Genomic DNA, 23,045 nt, shown 5'->3' on the forward strand with positions numbered 1-23,045 from the left:
TACCAATAACGCCACGCTGATTTTTCGAGTGCGAACGAAAGCGCATTTTCCGGTCCGCGTTGTGCGAGGTGCGCGAATCACGCGACCAAACGCGGGCTTTCCGGGATAACGGCGGTCACGGTTCTCGTCTGGTCATCGGGTGATCAACAAGTGGCTCATGATTTTGTCAGCGGCCACCGACGGCGCGCGGTTGACCGCGAAAATTCCCCTTTCGGCCTTGTGTTACTTGCATTTGCCGCAAATCCCGATTGACTGCTAACCGACTCAAACGTCGCTGAATGACTGTAAGCACACACTTCTCGCTTTTCACCGCGTTTGTACGAAACACAGTGTCGCGGAACACAGAAAACGATCAAATTGCACGCTCCATCAATCTGAAATGGCAAAGTGACTGCGTTAAACAAATGTCGGTATCAACAAACAGTATCGTTTTGAAAGTTTGATATCCGGGACTCGTGCGTCGTGCGCGAGAAAACGACAGGTCACCGGTAATGCGTGTTTCACGCTTGACGTGACGTGCATAATGCGTCGGAAAACTTGGCCGAACACTCTTTTCCATCGTACTGGCAATTTTCGTATGGTGCGCGCGCGCGCGCGCGCGTTAAGAAGGTAATGTCGCCTCTCAATTATTACGGCATATTAGCCGGTGTTGTAGCCTTATCCTTCCCTCATCAGTGAGATTCTCCAGCGCGGACTTAACTGAGGAACGATCAAGGTGGCGAACCGAGCCAGCAGCCGGCGGTTGGGTCTGCTTCCCAGCTGCTGTCCAACCGCTAACCTCCTTCCAGCTCATTTAAAATCGTCTTTGCCTTGAATATCTGCTCCGTCTCATCCTTGTTTAACGTCGGCTTCTCCGCTCCCGGTTAGTTCTCGGCTGCCGGAAATCACGTTATCGAAATCGCATACGAGCATCAGTCGTCGACCGAATGAGATAGATTATACTCGGACGCCATCGGAGATGAGCGAGTGAATCTTGGAAGAGAGTAGCATAATTATTGAGATAATCGGTCTTTCAAATGTCTAATAAGCACCTTCTCGTCATCTACATGTACAATGTGTAGTACATATAATTATTCTTAGTTTTTTCTGCTTTTTTTATATTCACCAAGTTTTTATGAAAAGAATAAAAAAGAGGATAAACATGTATATCAGAAATTACTCATATGAATATGATATGTGTTTTTTTTAATCGTTTTCAAGTATTTGTTGAGAGAATATATGAATAGAGAGTATCTTTTTAAATTTAATAGCTTTATTTCACAAGCGCGTTATCTTGATGTATAAATTTCATATATACATATAATTATATCCGTTTACGAGGAAGCGTATAAAAGGAGGTTGGCTGCGTTTGGTCACGCCGACGGGAAGAGTCCGAATCTCAGAGGCTAGGTCAAGGATAACCAGTGGCCGTAACCGTTATCACATTGATCGTGACTCCTCATAAATACTCATTTTGTATTTCGGTTGTTTTAAGAAGGCACTATAATTATTCCCAAGTGGCACTCCTCGTAACAGTGTGTCCGTTGAAGATAAGCAGATTTGCAACAAATTTACCGATTTAATTACAAGCAATTACGATAAAGCAACTTATTTAAATGCGAATAATATCAAATTACTAAGTAAAATTAATGCCGGAATATTCGAGATGCGATCGCATCTCGAGATTGCAACAACCGTTGAATGCGTAGGAGGCAGCGATATATTCCGCAATCACCAGCCAACAGTTTAAATAATTCCCCTTTACTGCGATTCTTTACCGCGTTTCTTCTGCCAATTAGCATGTCATTATGCCGCTATACGCTCAGTTGTTTTTACATTTTCGCTGCGAGAACGCAACGTAAATAACGATCGAGCGTTAATCTATTGATACGGACTATTTGCTCCGCGTTTTGTTTTCATATTCGCTCGTAACGTCATTTTTATCGGCATCTTAACGAAGAATCTGATCGCCAACCGTGATACACTGATCGGGCTACTTTCCGAGCTGTTCTCACAGTTGGGCATTGTAAATAGATTACATCTTTGCATAGAACTCACTGCGAACAGCTGAGAGAATGACTGCGATAGCGATCGGTCATTAGCATTTCCTCCGTCGCCCTTGTCCTTTCGTCTCGTGCGCCGAGAAAATTTCGTTTCGCGCCTCTTCTCGCTTTGTCGTTCTTTCCCGGCTGGGATACGCATGTACGCGCGTGACAACGTAGCTTACATCGCTGCTCCTCCGCTCGGCACGTAGATGGCTCTTGAAAGTGCAACGGGCGAACGTTCAAGGGTCTAGATACTTGTTGCACGAGCCTTTATCGCGAGATCGAAGCTTTCACAAAAAAGTGTTACTTTCGCTCCTTTTGGTTGCGATCGACACACACACACACACACACACGTCAATGTTAACGCTTTCCGGACAGGATCATCTTTATAGAGGACACCCCCTTTTATTTTTTAAACTGCTCGCTCGGAAACTTGGGGATATTTGTTGACGTTTCGCTTAAATCTGATTGTGAGATCAGAAATACAACATTTAAAATTACGGATCAAATATGGCTGACTGAATTTCAACAAAAATAACCAGATTGCTTTAAAACTCGGTTTTGGGGAGTTTTTACACGGAAAAAAAAGATATTCTTATTTTTAAAATATCTTTATTTTTAACATGAAAATCTTGAAATGAGGTTATATTGCTTTAAACAAAGAAAAACTGGCTTGAATAAAGTTATTTTATATAGTTCAACCAAGAAAAAAATATTCTTATTATTTAAGAATAATTTTCTTCAATAGAAAAGAAAAAATGTTGGATAGGAAATAACATATTTTTCAAATAAAAAAAGATGTTTTATTGTCAAAATAATTATATTGTATTCTTCAAGTGATCATTATAAAATGGAAATAAGACTATATATTGTTAAAATTTAAGATTATTATATTCTTATCGGAAGATTATAAATTGTTGCGTATATACGAAACAATGAACGCGTTAATTTGAGTATATAAGCTTTGACTTGACACTACTTTTTTTTCTGTGTAAGATTGCTAAATTGAAATATAACTTCAGAATTTTGAAATTTAAAATAACTAATCCAATATAGCGAACTAAATTTTTAAAAATTAATCGACTTATCTCGAAATTCGATTTGATTGAAGAGGATTTTTGAGGTTGTTTAATATAACCTTAAAATTTTGAAGTTTTGAACTTTTAAAACCTAATTTTACGATAACTGGACTAATTTTTTTGAAATTTGATCCGCTATTTTAAATTTTGGAATTCTAAAGTCATAATTGAATTCAGCGACCCTGAAAATCTTTAGAAAACAAGATCTTGTATAAATTATTTCGTCAGAAAGCTCCCGTTTCTATAGACTTAATCGGTGTTTCTCGCAGCCGTGATTTCGGCAAAGCGCGAAAAACGCGTTACAAACATTCCACGATCCACTCGATCACGGGAAAACATATGCAAATTTTGTGCACGACGATGATTGGCCGGAAATCGTGTTTCGCGCTCGCTTTATGTCCGCGTCTGCCGATATTTATTCCCGATTTATCCGCGAGTAGGTATAATAAATTAGTAGACCCGCTCTGTTCGTTGAGCGGAGCCAATTTGTGCGGTCTGATCGTAGGCCCCGATACAGTCCCATTAGCCCTGGGTTTTACATCCGTTTAAGGTTCATTCAGCGTTATTCCACTTGCGACACCGTCGACGCGACGCGACGCGACGCACGACAACTCCGTTCTCTGCCCGGTCTTTATGGTTCTCTCACGCGCTATTCTTTTCGGATGTTGCTCCGTCCAATTATCGAAAAGAACTTTTGTCCGCCAGTCTGCCTTTTATCTCCCTCGAATATTCGTTAGCACACACGTCGCCGAGAAATCGCATATTCGATCGCGATCGATCGCTTTCACTTTACAGGCGGCGTCTCGTTAACAGCGGCGCCATTTTATAATACGAAAGTTCATCTTTCGCGTCTTGCGATTGTCAGTATTTGAATCTACCTTGCGACGGAATCAGCGGGAATTGCATTTTGCTGCGCACTCGCGAGAGAATTGCGAGCGAATCGCGAGCGTTGCTTGACGCGCGGTCACTGCGCGGGATTATCGATTTTGTCGATACATTTATGGCATGCCGTTATTGATGATACAGAGTAGCGAGTTCGATTAAACCGTGGGAGTTTCCGTCTAATGAAAAACAGCCAATGCGATATACAGATTCCCTCTCCGATTTCGCTGCGCGATGCCTCTGCGACCTACGTCATAATCGAACATTCCAAACGCGATTGGATTCTCGTTACGTTTAACATATGCCCTTTTCGTCTCATTGAGAGGAATGAATCATGTCATTTTTTTCGGATTTTTGTTTCCTCCAAGGCGAGCGATCTTCCTGTGCGACGCAATCGATTCACCTGTTTTAATTGAATTCAGCGATTTAACAACATTGTCACTTTGCGTCTCATCTTTCGCCCTCATTCAATTCTTCCTCCTGTTTTATCGCGTACACCTCGGTCTTTCTCTCTCTCTCTCTCTCTCTCTCTCTCTCTCTCTCTCTCTCTCTCTCTCTCTTTCTCTTTGATAGTTTCATTCCTGTCTTTCGTTTGCACGTTTCGCTCGCGGAACGACGAACACCTGGTGTGCGCACCTGAGTCCTTAAGGCCGTTCAACTCGCACGGCACGGGCGCGTGCTTCGTTCGTTCCTTTTCGTTCGCTCGTGTAAACGTAACCGACCGTATAAGCCTGCGTTGAAAATTTCGGTGAAGAGCAGCGCGCGGTTAAAGACCGAACGATGATGGAAACAACGAACGAGAGCGAGAGGGAAGTAACGGGTTTTATCGCGCGTGCGAATGCAGCGCGCATTCGATCTCGTTGCGCGTGCATTGTGATGCAGAATTGTCAAGATTTGCACTTTTAATTACCACAACAATCTGCAGCCGTGCAGTCGTACGCGGTTTATACTGTTGACGGTTGGCAGAAAAAGATGAAAATTCCCCAAATAAGCGAATGTATACAGTAACTTTCGGCGCGTAAATATTTTAACAGATCGCGGAGTCGTGTGCAGTGCGATTCACTCGATACAAATAATATCGCGTGAAAAACGACATTCATCCCGCAAAGTCCCGTTATCCGTGTAATTTCAAATGGCTTAAACTCTCTCCGATCGCGCTCAGTTCTCGAAATAAGTTCAAGTGGCTCGGATAAAAGGGGATATTTATCCGACGCGCCGCTCTCTCTCTCTCTCTCTCTCTCTCTCTCTCGAGAGAGAGAGAGAGAGAGAGAGAGAGAGAGAGAGAGAGACAGTTGTACGGCATCGCGGACGAATAAATGGACGCGTAGACGGATGGACGGACGAAGGGATTCTTACGCCAGTGGGTTGTGTCGATCCATGTTGTCAGACCGGATTCCTGACTGCCAAGGTCACTTCACCATCGCGGCACCACCACCTGCAGCACGAACGGTCGCGCTGCATCGTCTTCTTCCCCGTTCCCGTCCCCGTACTTTCTCTCCGCATCTTCGGTCTCTGGGTATACTCGCTAATTAACTAGTTTCGTCGGTACGTGACTCTTACCCGAAGGAATTTCATTCGCGGCTCGGACGGACGGTTTTCTCCGAAGGAAAATATTTATAATGCTCCAACGACCGGCGACAATGAGCGGCCGATGCCGTTGCTCAACGAAACTCTCGCGCGCGAATCGCCAATGTTGATACTCTATAAATATCGGCGCGAGAGAATAATGCGCGTTTCGCGGGTATACGAGAACCTTCTCGCGGCGAAAACGCTCGTCGCGCGGCGAGACCTCGGAGAGCGAACGGTGAGCGTAAGAACCTCGGCGCGCGTACGGTATAATCACGAGTCCATTGTATATTGCCAATTAAATGCAATGGCGTACCGTAATTACATTGTAAGTATTAAGCGACATTAGCTCGCATTTTTCCCGCGCATGCAAAACTCTCGATCTTATCGAAATTTTTTATCGCTTCACATTACTGGAATATCATTATGTTAATATCTGTCAAGTGTATCGCGGGCGATCGCGAGGCGATATGCGAAGCGATCGGATGATAACATCGGACGCGTAACAGCCTATAAATCCGCTTTGAGCGACAGGTTTCATTTCGCATCAACATTTTTTTCTCGCTAATATATTTCGTAGCGGTCGTGGGAATCGCGCGATACGCCCTCGGAGATGATTAAAAATCACTTTACGAAGGGGGATCCACAAGGCATTTCGTACATTCGATTCATATAATTAAGATTGATTCGTAAACATCTGCGGTATTATCGTAAAGGTGGCTCTCGGCTCTCGGCTCGGCGCGGCACGGCGCGGCGCGGCGCGGCGCGGCGCGGCGGCCCAGCAAAACAAGCGAATAAAGCGTAATGGGGAAGTGAGTTCGTTCCTATTCGAAACTTTCGCAGCAAACTCGGTAGCACGGCAGTCGAATACAATGGCCGTGCAGAACTTTCCGCGAAACTAAACAAGTTTATTTAACTTACCACCCTGCACCCCTGTAACACCCACCTGGGGAGGCGCGGGGGAGGCCGGGGGGATGAGAGCACCCGGAGCCACCCTCCCGAGAGCCACCCTTCTCCTTACACAGTCAGACTACCGCCCCACCGCGCGTCTCTTCCTCTCTCCTCTCTCTTCTCTCTCTCTCGCTCTCTCTCTCTTTCTCTCTCTCTCGCTCTCTCTTCGTTTTCTCTGCCTTTCCTTTTCCTCATCTCCCACTCTCTCTCTCTCTCTCTTTCTCTCTCCTCTTCTCTCATCCGACTCGCGCGGTCCCGCCCATCTACCTGCAATAACGGCAAGTTTTCCGAAAGTTTCCGACAGATTAACGACTATTGGAATTGTTCAAGTTATGGGAGAGAAGGAACGGCGGGAGTGGGGGAGAGAAGAAAAGGCGGGGAAATGAGAAGCAGCGCGGCCGTGCGACGGAAAGGGGTGCGGCGGTGTGCGGCGGTGTGCGGCGAGTAGGGGGTTGAATACCGGAGTTTCCATCGATGTTACGGTGCTGCTACTATTGGCGGTCAGAGGGAGGAGGGAAAGGAGGCTGAGAGTGGCGAGGAACAGGGGGTTGTATGATATAGCGCAGTCAATATCCGAGAAGATTGGATCCGATCTTTGAAGAGATGACCGCGTCGTCGCCGCCGCCGCCGCCGCCGCCGCCGCCGCCGCCGCCGCTGCTTCATTTTGCCGCATCTTAAGGCCGTTTGAGCAGCGGTTGACCGTGACGTGTGTCACGACGTAGAGCCGAAAACCGAAGCCGGAGTTTCATTAAGCAAAGTCTCGGAGTCGGCGGTTTATGCCAGACGCATCGCTCGCATGCAAAATCGCACCTCGCGGAACGCGCGGAGTCGGATATTCGCGATCGCGTCTCGATCTGCGCGAAGCTGCGGCCGTCGCCGTAATGCGAATTTGCGCGCGTGCCTTTACCAGCACGGTCTACTTACGCTTCCTCGCTCCCAGCTGCGAATCACGCTCCAATAATTCCACAAACACCAGAGGCGATCGCGAAAAGTCCGCGCGCCGATATCCCGACACACTGTGCACGATGCATGTACGACATGACCTCTCAATCGCTCGTACACTTTCGTAGGCATAACGCAACGACTTACGATTACGCAAACCGATGCTTACGAGGTAGATCCCCGCGTATTAGTTAACGACGTAGGTAAATAAGTGCCTGTCAGACGGAATTTCTTACTTGGAATACGACGCTGTTATTAAACACGCTATTCCCGCAAATTAACCACTAAATAATTGTATAATGGGATATAAATAACGCGTAATACTTTTTCCACGAGATAAAAGCACTAAATATTAAATGATATGCGAAATGTAATCGGATATTTATCCGACAAGGCAGGCACGGGAGAGAGTATAATTGAGGCTTAATAAGAACGCGGCGGTGAGTCATCGTAAAAGGGTCGTCGCGACTCAACGAGGGAGTTTGAATTAGAGAGCCGCTCGCGGAACAAAACTATTGCGCTCCGCAAACACCGCGTCGCGCGGGCCTACTGCCGGCCGATAATCGCACGATAAACTCATTGTGCGCTATCTTTGTTCTTTACCACGGCATCGGCAAATTTGATGATGTCGCAACATTTTATCTACGCTCGGAATAGCTAAAGATTTATCAGTGCCATACTTTCTTCTGTGTGCTGTTATGTCTACCGCTCTTCGCTTCGGTACTCCCCATTTTGATTGTCTTGGTGATTTACACCGCTTTAACTTGCAATTCCACAATGACTCCACGCTCCGTCGCTCGTTTCCAACATCAGTTCTCTTTTCTTAAGCATTGTTCCACAAAACTCCGCACCGCTTTTTCCTATTTGAGTATTTTAATTTGTTACGTTCTGTCATCTGTTTCTCTTTCGTTCTCCTCTTTTCGGAGCACCGCATCTTTTATCGCTCCTCGTTTCATTTCATTATAGAAATAGATTTTATTTTCCGCCTTGAAAATTAAATTAATTTCTCGTAATTTATTTCACTTCAATCACATTTTTGCCGGTGATTATGAAAGCGAACAAAATTGTATATTTTTTATCATGAGATATTTCCACATTTGCGTTTGCATCTGTTCAAAAATATTTTTTTTATTATGTAATCAAATATTTTCCACAACACTTGTTCTTGTAATGTCAATTTTTTCCGCGACTGTAAATTTTATGAATAGCTTGCAAGAAAATACGTTTTTTAATAATTCAAATTAGATGTTCAAAATTAGTGATAAATCTTGAAAATAATTTCGAACAAAAGAATATGAATTCTATTAAAAAAAAAAAAAAAAACAAGTTCAAAACAAACGCATCTATTTACATTTTATTATTATAATCATGTTTCATTAATTTTCACCATTATTTCAATTCTCTTTTTCCTCTTCGATAATAGAATTTTCATTTTTTAAGTCTCGAGAGCATAAAAATACTCGTAATATCTTTTGTATTATTGTACGAAATTGATTTACCCGAACCGCTATCTCATGACGCAATGAAAGAATAAGTATTTTCTTTTTCATAAAACAACAGTTTACCAGAGAGCAAGTGATTTAAACCACTGTCAAAATAAACATGAACTGAATCCTGCGTAACAACACAGTTATCAACCGCCACTGAGCGATTCAATTTCTAATTATGTGTGAAAAACCGACCACATTATTATATAATATCGATCGAGATAACATAAAGTAAGTGATGTATTCAATTTTTCATTGCGATATTAGACTTTCAATTGGTGCACTTTCACTAATTATCGGCATATTTGTTCAACGTACCGTGAAATCAGATCGGAATTTAATAAACGATAAGCCAATTAGCGATTAGGGAAGCAGTATTATTGTTGGCGTGTGTTTCGGGGCTCTCCCCCTTTTTTCAACTTTCCGTCAGTCTGTCGAGAGGCCTCTCTGTTTACGAACCTTAATTAGACCGTGCCGTCTCTCGTAGGCAATATCTCCCTCGGTGAATTTTTCAATCAATGTCGACACGTGTGCATTTTGATATTGTTCCGCTTAAGCGCTCGAGTACGCTTAAGTAAGCGTGTACACTTGGCTCGTGCAAAATGCTTTTGTTTGGCGTACGGCTTGTGTTTGCTGTTGCAGGAAAATCGATCGTTTGCAGTTCTAACGGGTAACGTATCGACTGTTACGCGAGTTCGTCCTAGTTCGCATAAATTGAGGACGTCCGTGCGCCGCGTGTCTGTCAAATATAAAATCGTTGACAAAAGAGGAGGAAAAACGGGCGAGAAACTGGTTAAACTAGAAATACAAGTATTATCCAATTAGTAACGCTGCGTAATTGAGAGAGCTTGTGGAAGTTGTTTGCTCGAGATACGCTATATTCAACCTGATCTCGTTATTAATACTTTCTCGATCTATAATGCAAAGTTGACACTACAGCTTTTGTCGCAACTCGGAGCCGGCGCGCGCGTTGCAGTTACGTTTTACGTTTTGCGTGGAGAGCGCGCCGACTTCCGGAAGGAGCTGTTTCGCATCGAACGAAAACGAACCAGCCGCGATACACGGAAGTGCCTTCCCCGTATATCGTATTAAAACTTGTCGCGAGACCATTAAGTGTTTTTCGGGACGTGGAGCGGCGGAAAGAGGGGAAGTACGGGTGATATATATTGCGCAGTTTATGTAGCCACCGGGTATATGGCGCGGAATGGGATACATATATACGCTGTATATCTCCTTTATGGCAACCATTAACATATTTTTTACTGTACGTATTACCATACAATAGTGGCGCAAATATTATAACTTATGGCCGTAAATCAAGCGCGAGAGAAAGGTAGCCGAGAAAGACGAGACGCTGGCCAAGAGGGATAAACGAAAAAGAAAGAAAAAAAGAGAAAACTAATTATCAATCTTGGAAACATCGCGCATTATCAAGTATCGATGAGTGTATCGCGCGCGTAGCTGGACGAGCTATTCGAGATGCTGAAACTGCAGCTACCAGGCGATGTAGCGTAAAGTAACGATTTATCTTATCTTATTATCGCGCCGAGTAAACGGATTTCCAAATAGAGTCGTGAAAAACAAATGATGCGGAGTAAATGCCGAATTTTACCGGCGAGAGATGAGCGATCGCCGGCGAATCCCTGGAATATTTTATTATATTCCGCTCGCCGCTTTGAGAAATAATCTCGTTCGACTACTTTCACTTTACGATCACAATGAAAATGTGCGCGCAAGTGGCGTGTAAGCGCGCAGGATTGCGAGGAGTCGAACGGGACACGGCCCTGGCCCTAATGCCGTTTCTTTTACGTCAACGTGTATTTTTATCACGCTAACGTGAAATATTTTCGCCGTTTGCACTTCGTGGAAACGTCGCGAGAGATTGAGACGGTCGGATGCGATCCATCGATGTATGCAAATCGTCGAGATCGCGTCGAATTCTCTCAAGTTGGTCAATTCTGAAGTTAGTCGATTCTGAAAACAGAATAAGTCGAAACCCCCCCTCGCTGCGAGTCGGTCGCTTTACGACGCACTCTCATTCAGCGCACGGCGGCGGTAAATCAAATTTTGCCCAACGACACAAGCGATAGCGCAATTCATTCGCGGATGCCTCCACGATTATCGTAAATTGCGCGGTGATCGATCGGACGAGTGAGTGGGCCGCAACGAGCTCATTCGATGAAACGCGTGATTCAATTAGTGCGGAAGTGATTTTCGCGCGAGAGAGAGAGAGAGAGAGAGCGCGCGCCCCATTCGAAGTCGCTCGACGGCGAAAACATCGCGCAGATTTGTTTGGTAATTAACTTGATAAATACGGCGCGTTGTAAATCACGCGCGTAGGTTGTCCCTAGGTGCGTTTTATACACGCTCGTTTTACCACAATCCATTTTCTACGACCTACTTCCGGTGTGCGATATGAGATACACGGTATCGCGGCGGCGTAACGTCGGAAAGAAAACGTCGTTGCGTGGGCGGTCATTACATATGCAAGTTTATACACGATGTTACGGTTAATAATAACACGTGGTATCGGTATGCGCTAGTTACGCTATCTCGCTACAAGTTCCGCGAATGTCCCGCGCGACGCTCGGAGCCGATCGGCGTTAATTGCGATTAATCGCGTACAAGATGAGGCGGTCGCGAGGATGGTGTGTCGTGTCGCGAAGCCGGCTTCGAACTCGATAACTCGCCACGTAACGCAGATACTTACGCATCGTGCCTGCGGACTTACGTGAACGTGTGAACCGCGTGTCAACCACGCACCGATTGCACACGCAAAGCGGAGATGCGCGTGTTTCTTGCGAAACAACAAATCAACAATGAGTATACGCGCTTGAGGGTTTAATTCGTAATTCGTCGAGGAACTTGAACTTTAGGAACATTTTATACTGGGTTTTGCGATAAGTAATTTTGTATTTTTCAAATAAATCTGTCTACTTTCTTTTGTCGAGCAAAACGCAGCTCAATCGAGACGTAAATGAAATATTGTCGCAAAGTTATAATCAAGTTTCGCCCGTATCATTATTTTTGCTGCTTCAAAACAGTAACGCCACTTATTGGAAGATATGAAAAATTACTTATTACACAACATAATATATTCACCGAATGCTAGCGGAAAAAAATTTATTTCAACAGTTTATTACATTCTAATATTAAAGCCCTTGTTAAAGGGAGTTATGAAATTATAGTTTTCAATGAATTATCGTGCTATTATTGAGAGAGATGCGACTCGATTTATTTAAAAATATTCCTTCAGTGTAATATGGAAACTTTTTACTCGCAAGAGACACACACACACATGGTATTTAAAGCTTACTCGTTTATACTAGAATGATCAGCTTGAAAAAAAGATGAGATACGGCTTTCTCGCTCAGGAGGGCAGTATAATTTTCTTGTCACACATACAACTTGAGGGATATTGATTTATTGAAGCTTTTATTTTCCACTCATCAAGCGCCATTGCGCGCCGATACTGCGGCTATTATTTTAAATCGTATCGCATACAACTTTTAGGTAAAATCGCGCTAATTCGATTGTGCATATCGGAGAGTTCAGAGAGTGTATCGGAGATAGATTGCACACTAGTAATTTCGTAACATAAACACGTAACGATACGCGATTACACGGCTATTTTCAATGTCATCATTCTTAGCGCGACTGTTTCGGACGATCGAAACTCGCTATGTTATTACGACGAAAGAAACTCGCCGGGAAAGCAAACGGATGAGTAATTCACCGCGAAATGTCTTGTTTGCGGAACACGTAAAATGTATAGTTGCAGGTGCATCCAAGTAACGTACGCTTTCAGACGTTCCGGTGTCCCGTATTATCGCCGTGTAATCATTACTCTTTCACGTGCGTGCATTATTGAACTGTCGGATTTCATTCTTCGCGGTCTGTTTAGATAGGGGGGGGGGAGGGGGGAAGGGGGAATAGAAATAACCGAGGAATATAAGTTTTATGGGGAAAAAACTTTTTTTTCGTTCGATTCTATTTTATTTATAGAAGTGACGCGAGTTTTGCAGCGAAACAGCCGTGTTCCGGCTCGAGTATATAACGTTGACTGTAAAAATATCGTCGGAGCAATCCTTCTAATATCCAAGTGAATCAATATGTAGGATCGGTACACGCCAGACTCCGGTACGTAAAATTCACTCGCCGAATGCGATATCGATTTTCAAGCGCGCTCTCATCGGTGACCTCGCAACGATAAAATATCGATGTTACTCGAGCCGTGTGCGAAGCACTCTCTTGATTTGAGTATATAACAGATACATCAAGGCGGGGGAGTCCTTTTTCCACCCACTTTATACCCCCTTATTTCCGCGTCTCTCAAATAAGATTCGACGACGCTCGGCAGTCGTCGTCGCGCGCGCACAATAAAGCGGAGAATGATAAGAGCATTTTTGTTTCTCCCGGACCATACGGAGGAGCGATATACTTTCTGCTTATATCCTGCGGCGCATTAAAACGGAAACGTCGGAGAAATTCCAGATAATGCCCAATAGTAAATTAAGATATAATAACTTTCGTGAAAGTTGTACGATGGTGAAGCAGTGGAAGAGGTGGAATACGAGGAGGTAGAGAACTCTATTAACTTTTATTTCTCCGGGAAAGTAACTTCTCTCATCCTCCTCCTCCTCCGCCCTTACCCCCCCCGTCCTCCTCCTCCTCCACCACCTCCCCCTCCCCCTCCTCCTTCTCCTCCTTCAGCGTTCCACCTCCATCGACGGCACCTCCACCTTCTCCCGCGTCCTCTCTCACCCATCGTTCCACCACTATCGCTCCTTGCCTCCCGCTCTCCTCCTCCCATCGTCGGTTTCTTCTCCACCTCGACACCCCCGCACTCACCTCTTCTTCTCGTCGCGTCTCGATCGGCCGCCCCCCTCTCCGTCCTCCCTCTCTCACCCCACCTCACCCCGGCACCGGTCCCGGCCCCGGCTTCCCTCCTTCTCCCCCCTGCCCCTCCTTCTGCTCCCCCCCCGGCCCCCGCCAACTTCCCCCGACGGTGAAACTTTGTAAAGCGACTTAGTCAAAGTTTAATAAATTCCTTCGAGGAAGTTTCAAAGCGGTTCTACGCGGGATTGCAAATGATTACGTTTCGTCGTTGCCGGAGAATATGCGAAGATGGGAGGGAATCGGTATGTAGGACGCGCGGAGGGCCGAGGGGGAGAGAGGGGGGGGTGGATAAATAGACGAAAGGAACAACGGTAATATAGAATTTTTGCGAGGCTAAGGATATTTGGAAGTTATCGATCCGCGGCGGGACGCGAATCGAGGGATGTTCGGGCTGGTCAGGTTCGGCCTCGCGGCAACAAACGAAAGTGGCTTCAGTCGCTCTTCTCCCCCCCCTCCTCTAGCCCGCGCTCTTATTCCCCCCTCCGCTCGCGAGCGGGATGGATGCGAAGTGAGTTGCGATTCTAAAGCAGCGACGTTCGCGCCGGCTGCATTAGCCGATATTAAAATTACGATAACGTCCGTGTTATACGTCTTCCGCCGCTCTTCGTTCGGTATTCCGTCTTCCTAACGATCGTCCAATTTCTAAATGATCGTTCCAGTTTCGTGCGCGGATCGATCTATACCGCCCCCCCCCCCTTCCGCGCGATATATAACGCGATACAAAGAGAAATCCTCGAGACTCGATGAGCGTACAATCTCGTAATTTAGTTTAATGTTCTCTCGTGGATTGCGCGAGCGAGTCGCGATAGGTCAATCGACGAGCACGACTGATGTCGCAAGGCCTGGTAGTCACGTATTCCTCTTTTGTAACGAATATCGAGAGACACGATGCATCGACGAGAGGAGCATCTTTCGCGAGATAGACCTGCCCCCCTCCCCTCCCCCTTCGCCGCCACTCGCCTCCTCTTTTGTCGCATGTTACTCGAAGGTAAATCGATAAGGGGGGCTATATCGCGTTACGTCGACGAAGCGTGTATAATTCCGAAAGCGGAACGGGAGGAGGAAGTAGCGCCGCTCCGCTCCGCGCCGCGCCGCGCCGCGAAGAAACAAAAAGACGCGTTCGTACTTTATGCACGAAAGAGAAGTCCACGCGCGTGGAAGCGAAGGGACGGGACAAGGACGGGAAGAGAGGCTCGCTGCATAACGAACACTCGGTTCGACTCGGTGGTGGTGACCAGAAAATGGCCGCCACGACGCAAACAAATGAGCAAGTCCGACCATTCCCATGGCAACAATCTCAATCAGATAGGAGCTAGCGGAGCAGAGAACAGAGAACACGCCGGATAATATATTCGATACAGGTAATATATAGCGCTCCAGATACAATATTTATGTCCCGGCGTATTTCACTAGCAGCCCATTATTCATTCGCTCGTACTGAATAAGCATTAATATCATAGAGCTCATGCTCCGCGTAGGATCTTTTTCGGTTCTGCTCCTGTTCTCGCTTCGCACCCGTTCCACCCGAAATCGGCGGAGCGTTCCGCGACGATCGCGCGACGATAGCGCTCTGTTTTACGACAAGTGTTTGGAAATCTTCTTTTTTTTTCTTTCTTTTTTTTTTCCGTTTCTTCATTTCGCTCCATTCCGGTCAAAGGCTACTCGCGCGTAATACTACCTTTGCCATCGATGACTCGCAAAGTTGGCAGCAAATCGGTGGTGGGGAGGGTAGCGAACAGTGCGAGAAACCGGTTATCATTGTTACAGCGTCGTCGCTACCACGAGTCACGGTCGACTACGAATGCCCGAGATGCCGATGCCGCCGCAAGCTTAACTCTTGATTGTGGCAAACGGTACACAGACGTATTATTATTTCGAAAACTTGCTCTCTCCCGCGAACCGGCCGTCCGAAAGAATAGAACAATTTTCGACGGAGGTAAAAAATCAAATCGGACATGCGATCAAACTCTCCTTAAGTCTTTTACGAAGGCAAATCATTTCTCTATTTTAAGGCCGGATGAAATATTTATGAAGCATAAAGCGAGGTCAACGTCGGAGTATTCTATCCGACCGCATAAAAGCCGGATAAAAAAAAAAAGTACGGTCGCCCGATGAAATCTGAAATTGTTACGGCGCGCGCGCTCGGCGTTTAATTTTTTTTATCGCCGATATTAATACGCCTGCATCAACGGCTGCACAATATTGCGCCCTTGTGCGGAGATGTCATGTCGTAGATTCAACTCCGCAGCGCGCAATTGTAATTAAGCTAGGCATAATGCGCTCTATCACGGCAGCCACGCGGCCCCACACGAAACATTTCTCAGTATTTGACGGTGTATATATACGTGTAACGGTAGATTGTGGTTTCGAGGTCAAATGCCGGAGTCGGGGCTGTGAGGTCAAGGTACCCCGTCAAAAACGCTATTATCCGTCGAATTTGTGCGTGAAATTCTGTTTGTATAATACATGAGATTGTCTCGATAAAAATATTTATGTACAAGGCAGTTGTCACTTTTGTGGCGATTACGCGTCGGATTGACGCTAATTTTCACGCAGTTGTAATTCTATAAAAATTGAAGGAAGAAAATGAGATAACCAAGCAGAGTTGTGGCGAGCGAGATTTCACACGTTCTTCCCGGGAGGCTGCGAAGAGGCCGGGTGGATTTTAATTTTCGAAAAGAAAAAACAGCAGAACACGTTAACTGGACGATAACTTCTTTCATGTCGCGTTTCTTTAGTGCCCGTGTAATTAAAGCAAATTGGTCGGCTTCGCGAGTTTTCATTAATTAAATCCGAAAGGATTATCGCGCGTGCACAACGATCGGCGGCACGAAACTATTGTATCATCCTTTCATTCTTCTTTCTCATCAAAATTATAAATGCAAATGCAAGACGTTTTTAAACTGAAACTCCATCTACAAACGCGTGTTCTTGTCCGACGAGCACTCTGTATTATTGCTATCGATTCTCTCCCCCCTCCCCCTCCCCTCTCTAAATAAATATATATATATCTCGCACTATTATTCTTCTACTTCTATTCATACGGCTACTTGAACTAAGTATACAATTCACATCGAGCGTATCGCGTATACAAAGCAGAAATATAGAAACAAAACGCGAATAAGTTTCAGGCGTTGAGCAAAACGTCATTTAATACTTCCGCGACGTCACGCAAAGCGGTATTTCGCGTTTTCAACTCGTAAACCCTTCGAAACGAGGAAAGATAAAAAAGACAAATATTCGATATCACGCGTCCGATAATACCGGATACGAACGAGAGAGTTTGGCGCGTAGGCCGCGAGGGGGGGTTCGGGGCGGGGCTGGGGTGGCGGGTTAGCTCGAATTCCATTACGTTGTTTTACATTCGCCGTCCTTGTTTTCATTGCGCGCCCTCTCGTCGCTTTTCTCTCTGCTTTATGACGCTGCCTATAAACACAATGTACTCCTCGGCAGATCGCGAGCTATCGGTCCTTTCCCTTCATCATTTTCGTGCCCTCGCTCGCACGCTCGGCGCGGAGAGAAAGGGAGAGTCAGGAAATGAGAATAACTTTATGATTGACAATACGGCGGGTGGAGGAATAAAATGTAATAGGATGCCGCACGCGTTTAGCGCGGAATTGCGATAAGACGCGCGGAGACGCGTGAACTTGGACGCAGCGTTAGACTTTCGGTATAGCGCGATAACGCGTGACACACAAGTGCCGCCGTTAATCGTCGGTCTACAAATGAATGTGAAATTTGATTTCGCGTGTTGTTACGCGCGCGGTACTTTTCGCCTCCGGCTGACGCATCTTGTTACAGACAAATTGCAGTTGCGGAGTAAAAGTGCGACAGCGAGCGCGAAATGTGGCGCGCACGCGTGCAAGTGAAGCCGCAAATCTGATTTGTGCGTATTTCGAGAAAGAACTTGCGCTAAAAACTTGCTTGCACAAATCCACGCGAGATATTTTTCTATTTCGCAACTGCTACTCGGTTTACATATTATTACCGGTATTTCGTCTTTATGTGAAAGCAAGATGATATTGCGGCGAAACGAGCCGTGAATATTATCTCCGCGTATTACATCTCCCAACGGATAGTAAAGATGTAACCAAGATGCTTTTAGTTGCAACGCAAACTACTATAACCCGTGGCTGCTCGTGCGGAGTGTAAAATCATAAAATGGAATTTCTATTCATATATGCAGATATTGTTCCACGCAAAATGTCTAAACGAAATTTGATTAACATATTTCATTTTTCAACAACTTCCCAATTTATCACATTATTACGTACTGTATTTTATATAGCCGTCGCGCACTGTTACATGTAATGCGAATTGCTTCATCATTAAGGAATAACTTTTGCGTTTATCTTCGTTTCTAAAGCTATGTAGAGTGTTATTAACGTTTATTTCGCTGTTAAATATTTATCAAGCAAAAAAAAAACAACAATAAAGACATAATGCTCGAGTGTAAAATATGTATATTCTGCGCGAATAACATACATCAACAAAAAAAAAAAAAACATAAATATGCAAGGTATCATTTCTTATAGGTTTTTTTTATGCTGAATACGATGCCGGATTCAAAAATACTTCATCATGCCACGATTTTAAGAAATTCAAGGTCGAAGTGATAAAAAAGAGCTATGGTGCACGACGTTTAAAGTTTTTTTTTTTAATTAAGTATATTACTAGGATTTTCAATTCTCAAAAGGAATTTTTGCGTACGTTATAGTTAATAAGATTTTGATGATTAAATATTGTGTCTATTACACCGTAGATAAATAATTTGGCAAAAATTTCATTAACTATAAATAACGTACACAAAAAATTTTCAATATATTTTATTAAAAAAAAATTTTTTTAACACGTCGCACACAAGTATAGCAAAAGTACGACAAAATAGCTCCTTTTTACAACTTTGCCCTTGAATTTTTCAAAATTGTGACGAAGGATTTTTGAAACCGGCATCAAAACAGTTATAAGAAATAATACTTGTGTTTCGAGGGGAAAAAAAACGAATTTTTTTGTAGAACTGTGTAATTAGAAAAGAATCGACGGATATCGACTGGTGATATCGACTTATCCTTCGCACAATTCGCTATTCTTCATTATTAATTCAATCGCTATTCGATAATGAAATTAAAGAGCTCGCATATATAATTGGATGTATGATATCTGGATGACTCACCCTACAGTCCTATGCGAGTAACCCACGACGCGTGAGAAGTGGTGTCTCTTTACCTTCCGATCTGATAATAACGGAGAAGAGTAAGGCAGTCCCTACGCCTGTTACACGCGACATGTTTATGAACGATAACGCAATTCCGAAGTGAACACGAATATCTGATACACGCGAATAATGTATAATAGATTGTAACTATAATATCGTTGTTCCGCGAGGAACAGTTTCGAGCCCGCGCGACGTAGAAATCTTCCGACGGAATTAATAAGCGATAAAAATTTCGGCTTATGATAAATCGTAAAAATTTATACCGAGACGTTAAGGCGAGAGGCATAAAAATTCCTCGTGGATTATTGCCGATCAGATAAACGGAAGAAATATGGAAACTGGAAGACACGAGTCTTGTATAATGAAATTATTCGCGACGCGGTTTATTTATATTCTCAGAGCGAAACACGCTTCGCTGTTCTTCGCGGAATCTAGTATCTCGATGACTTTGAAGGAAAAAAAAAAAAGTGATTACCTCCGTCATTGAAAAGAAATTAATGAAACATCGCCGATCTATTTGCTTGCGTAGCTTAACGCAAATCTACATGTGGGAGTATAACGTCCCGTTAAGCGGAATTTACAGACGCGCGCGTCTCGGTCGTCGTATTTCGCGCGTAATGTGACGCTATGGGCGTCGTAGGGCTTACGTATGCCGGAATCATAACTTCGCTACACAGCGATAAGTTTTTTTCCTCGACGAAACAACGACTTTTCCTTCCTTTCGCGACAGGATTTCATTAATGAGTATTTACATCGGTTTATTGTTACGGTTTCAGCGCAATGATTTCTCTCTCTCGCTCTGTACAAATCGGACGCTGTAATTGCACGATCCCCCCCTCCCCCCCCCCACATGATTTATGCGGTAAATCTCATTGGCGGATGAAGGAATTGTTTTTTCTTAATGATACTTTTCAGAGAAATATTTAGCGCGCGCTCCACTTGAGTCCGCGCGAGTTGTCTTTCTATCGCAAGTCAGATTGTTGCGAAAGCATGCGATTTCAATCGCGCGCAATATGTATTATAACGTTCGTATCGCCGGCGAGATCCCACGGTCGACTCGCTTGATAATTTCGTAATTCGATCTTTCCACCGTCGCGCTTCGCCGCCGGGCACAATCATTTTCTTACGGAATTAATTGCACGCTCGTACATAACTATCTGCTTTATTGCGATTATCGCCGTTGTTCTGGCACGATGTAACAATTGTTAGGAGCCCGATCGCGGGCTGTTTGAGAAAATATTACGAGAGCGGCGAAGGAAAAGTGTAGAAAAAGAAGAAACGGAGTTCTCGGGCGGCGGGGTTTCGCGGCATAAAAGGGCTCTGCATAAGGTCCGCGCAGTCCTCCACGAGGCATATATTTGCATCGGCGATTGCGTCTCCCTCGGTAAGAAACCCGGGAGACCACGACGACGTTGGCTCCTTTTATTTCCGGCGGAGGCAGTCCGCCCCGACGTCATTTATCAGATTCTATCTCTTTGTCTTTGAACGTTGCGCCGTTCCACCCGGGAATCAATGCATCCTCCTTTTGTCCTTTCCACCCGTCTTCCGTTCTGTCCATTATTCCCCCCCCCCTCCCCCCTCAATTGGCACGGTTTTTACACGCGTTGCGTACGCGGCGGCGGCGGCGGCGGCGGAGGAAGGAAGGAAGGATCTCGAACGCGCTCTTGTTTTTAGATTGTCGGAACGCGAGGATCGCGCGTTACAGGAGATTTAACGACACAGAAGCGTATCACGCGACAAGGACACCGGAGATCAGGAATGGTAGAGCGAGAAGGAGAGGAAAAAGTCTCGCTTGGGAATAGAGCGAGATGGAGGAGGCCAGCGTACGACAGGGTCCGAAGGGTGGAAGGGATTTGCGGGGGAGGAGGGGGGAGGGGAGGGGGGAAAGGGTATTTCAGATCCCCACTTGTTGCTCGCTCCTTGGCGTAACCGGCAACGTGAGGTTGGAAAGCTCGGGTGCCCGGAGAATTTCCTACGGTCGAAAGGTCCCGCGGCCACGAGAAACGCCTTGCTTGCTTCCTTCCTTCCTTCCTTCCTTCCTTCCTCCTCTTTGCCCTTCCCACGCGCGCACATCTATCTTTCGGCAAAGCTTCCCACCTCTCCCCCCCCCCCTTCCTCCCTTCGCCGCTTTTCAATTGCGACTCGCTTGCACGCGCTCGAAAACAAAAGTGATCGTCGCGCGCCTGTCAACCGTCGTCAGCCGAGTTGATGTGCGGTCAACAAAGCTATCTCTCCGCGGCTTGACTTCTGTTTATTATATTTAAGGCGTTCATCATCTTGTAGCTCGATATCGCGGGACATTACGGTTCGATGAATCTCCCGTACACCACATTATTATTATGTACCGAGTTTATCGTCTTGCGTATGTAATAACATTTATCCGTTCCTCTTATCGCCGCGATAGACGTATTTCCGGCGGGCATTATTGCGTCACCGCCGCTCGAACCGGCGCAATATACGCGGACTTATTATCGTGGCGATATTAACCTTTTCGGGACGGGAACTTTCTAGCAAAGTGACTTGCGCGAAATCTTGTTTTCTACTGGTTTTCAGGATTGCTGAATGCCAAAATTGCGGACCAAATTTCGAAAAGACCATCCGATTATAGTGAAATTCAACTTAAGTGTTGCTTTAGAATTTCAAAATTTGAAGATTATATTGAGCAATCCAAGATCGAGTTTCAAGGTAATTTGATTATTTTTTAAAAATTTGATCCACCATTTTGAATTTCAAAATTCTAAGGTTTTTAATCGAATTCAGTAATTTAAAAAATCGAGTTTCAAAATAATCCGATAATTTTTAAAAAATGTAGTCTGCCATGTTAAACCCGTCATTTTTAACTTTGATTTTTTGATCTCAAATTTGCACAAAGCATCGACAAATATCTTTATAGGCCAAGTTTTGCGAAAGTCGATGGAAACAGTTTGAAAAGGGAGTGCTTTCTACAGAGGACGCCTGTTCGGAAAAAGTCAAGAGCGAGGAGGCACGCTGTCGAGAGACAAGCGCGTTAATTAAAGATAATCGGATATTTTTATTCTCCTCTTTGAACGCGCATCTTTGACGGTTAACATTTATAAAAGCGCGCAACGACATTTGTCATGCACGTTCGCAATACTCGAATATGAGCGCGAACAAAGTGTCGACTCCTTTTTAAAGAGAGATGGATGCGAACCTGCAGAGAACCTACCGTCCACCTCGTTGAAAAGGTCAGAGATGGAGATGAACAGATTCCAACGAGGCAGGCAGTGTGGCGCGGGGGAGGGGGGGGAGGGAGGGGTCCGCATATCGTAATTGCAATTTCTGCGGTGCTCATGTTGTATATACGTACCCCACCTCTCTCGGGTTACTCTTCATTCGCGGAACCGAGTTTTATCCATCCTGCTTCTCAGGTTGTTTCTCTTCCACCTGTACGCCTCGATCCCCCATTTCGTATTTTCCCCCCCAATCTCTGTCTCCGTCTGCATCTGCGGGAGAGCTTCTTTTAACGATAGACGGAATTAACTGCAGTTTCTTCTTCGTTAAGTTAAAGCAAGATGCAATTTATGGGCAATTTTTTTCTCTAACAGCGCACTTTTATTCCCCGAGAGAGATAAATTGGAAACTTTTAACCGTTGAAAATGATTGTTAATAATATTGCGGGGGGGAAAAAAAGATTGAAAGCAGGGAACGTTGCCCTCCGAGTGACGATGTATGGCCAACGAATAATGTCGATGGAATCAAGCCGCGAGGTCGAGTATCGCCACGTTGCCTTGCGTTTGCTCGAGAATCCATTAAGGTGTTTTTCAAGACCTTGAGTAAATGTTGATTTTACAAATTTCTTTGCTCGAACGTTTGCACAGTTGATAATCACTCGATGCTTATCGCGACGATGGTTTTCTTCTACTTTATATGGGACGAGCTATTTACTTTCCTAGTAAGTAGTATAAATGCGATATGCATGTAATCTTTTTTTTTTCCTCCGGTCGTTACAATCTTGCCGTATCTAAAAATAGAGTCGATT

At 44.9% G+C, this 23,045-nt stretch overlaps 1 protein-coding gene and 1 long non-coding RNA gene across 6 annotated transcripts in view; one reads left to right on the forward strand and one right to left on the reverse strand.

The window, feature by feature from the left end:
- Nucleotides 1-23,045, reverse strand: part of LOC137001547 (uncharacterized) — a 48,956-nt gene that overhangs the window by 12,793 nt on the left and 13,118 nt on the right. The window contains exon 1 of one of the 2 annotated variants that reach the window (XR_010891526.1): nt 5,342-5,650. The exons of the other annotated variant lie outside the window; for it this stretch is intronic. This is a non-coding gene — a long non-coding RNA (uncharacterized lncRNA). Of the gene's footprint in view, nt 1-5,341; nt 5,651-23,045 lie in introns of those variants that run through there. 2 annotated transcript variants of the gene reach the window in all.
- Nucleotides 1-23,045, forward strand: part of LOC105680049 (TOX high mobility group box family member 3) — a 72,813-nt gene that overhangs the window by 10,439 nt on the left and 39,329 nt on the right. The window contains exon 1 of one of the 4 annotated variants that reach the window (XM_012380476.2): nt 14,937-15,191. The exons of the other annotated variants lie outside the window; for them this stretch is intronic. The gene's annotated coding sequence lies outside the window, so the exon portion shown is untranslated. Of the gene's footprint in view, nt 1-14,936; nt 15,192-23,045 lie in introns of those variants that run through there. 4 annotated transcript variants of the gene reach the window in all.

Source organism: Linepithema humile, chromosome 8 (assembly GCF_040581485.1).
Source record: "Linepithema humile isolate Giens D197 chromosome 8, Lhum_UNIL_v1.0, whole genome shotgun sequence".
In the NCBI taxonomy this organism is placed as follows: Eukaryota; Metazoa; Arthropoda; class Insecta; order Hymenoptera; family Formicidae; genus Linepithema; species Linepithema humile.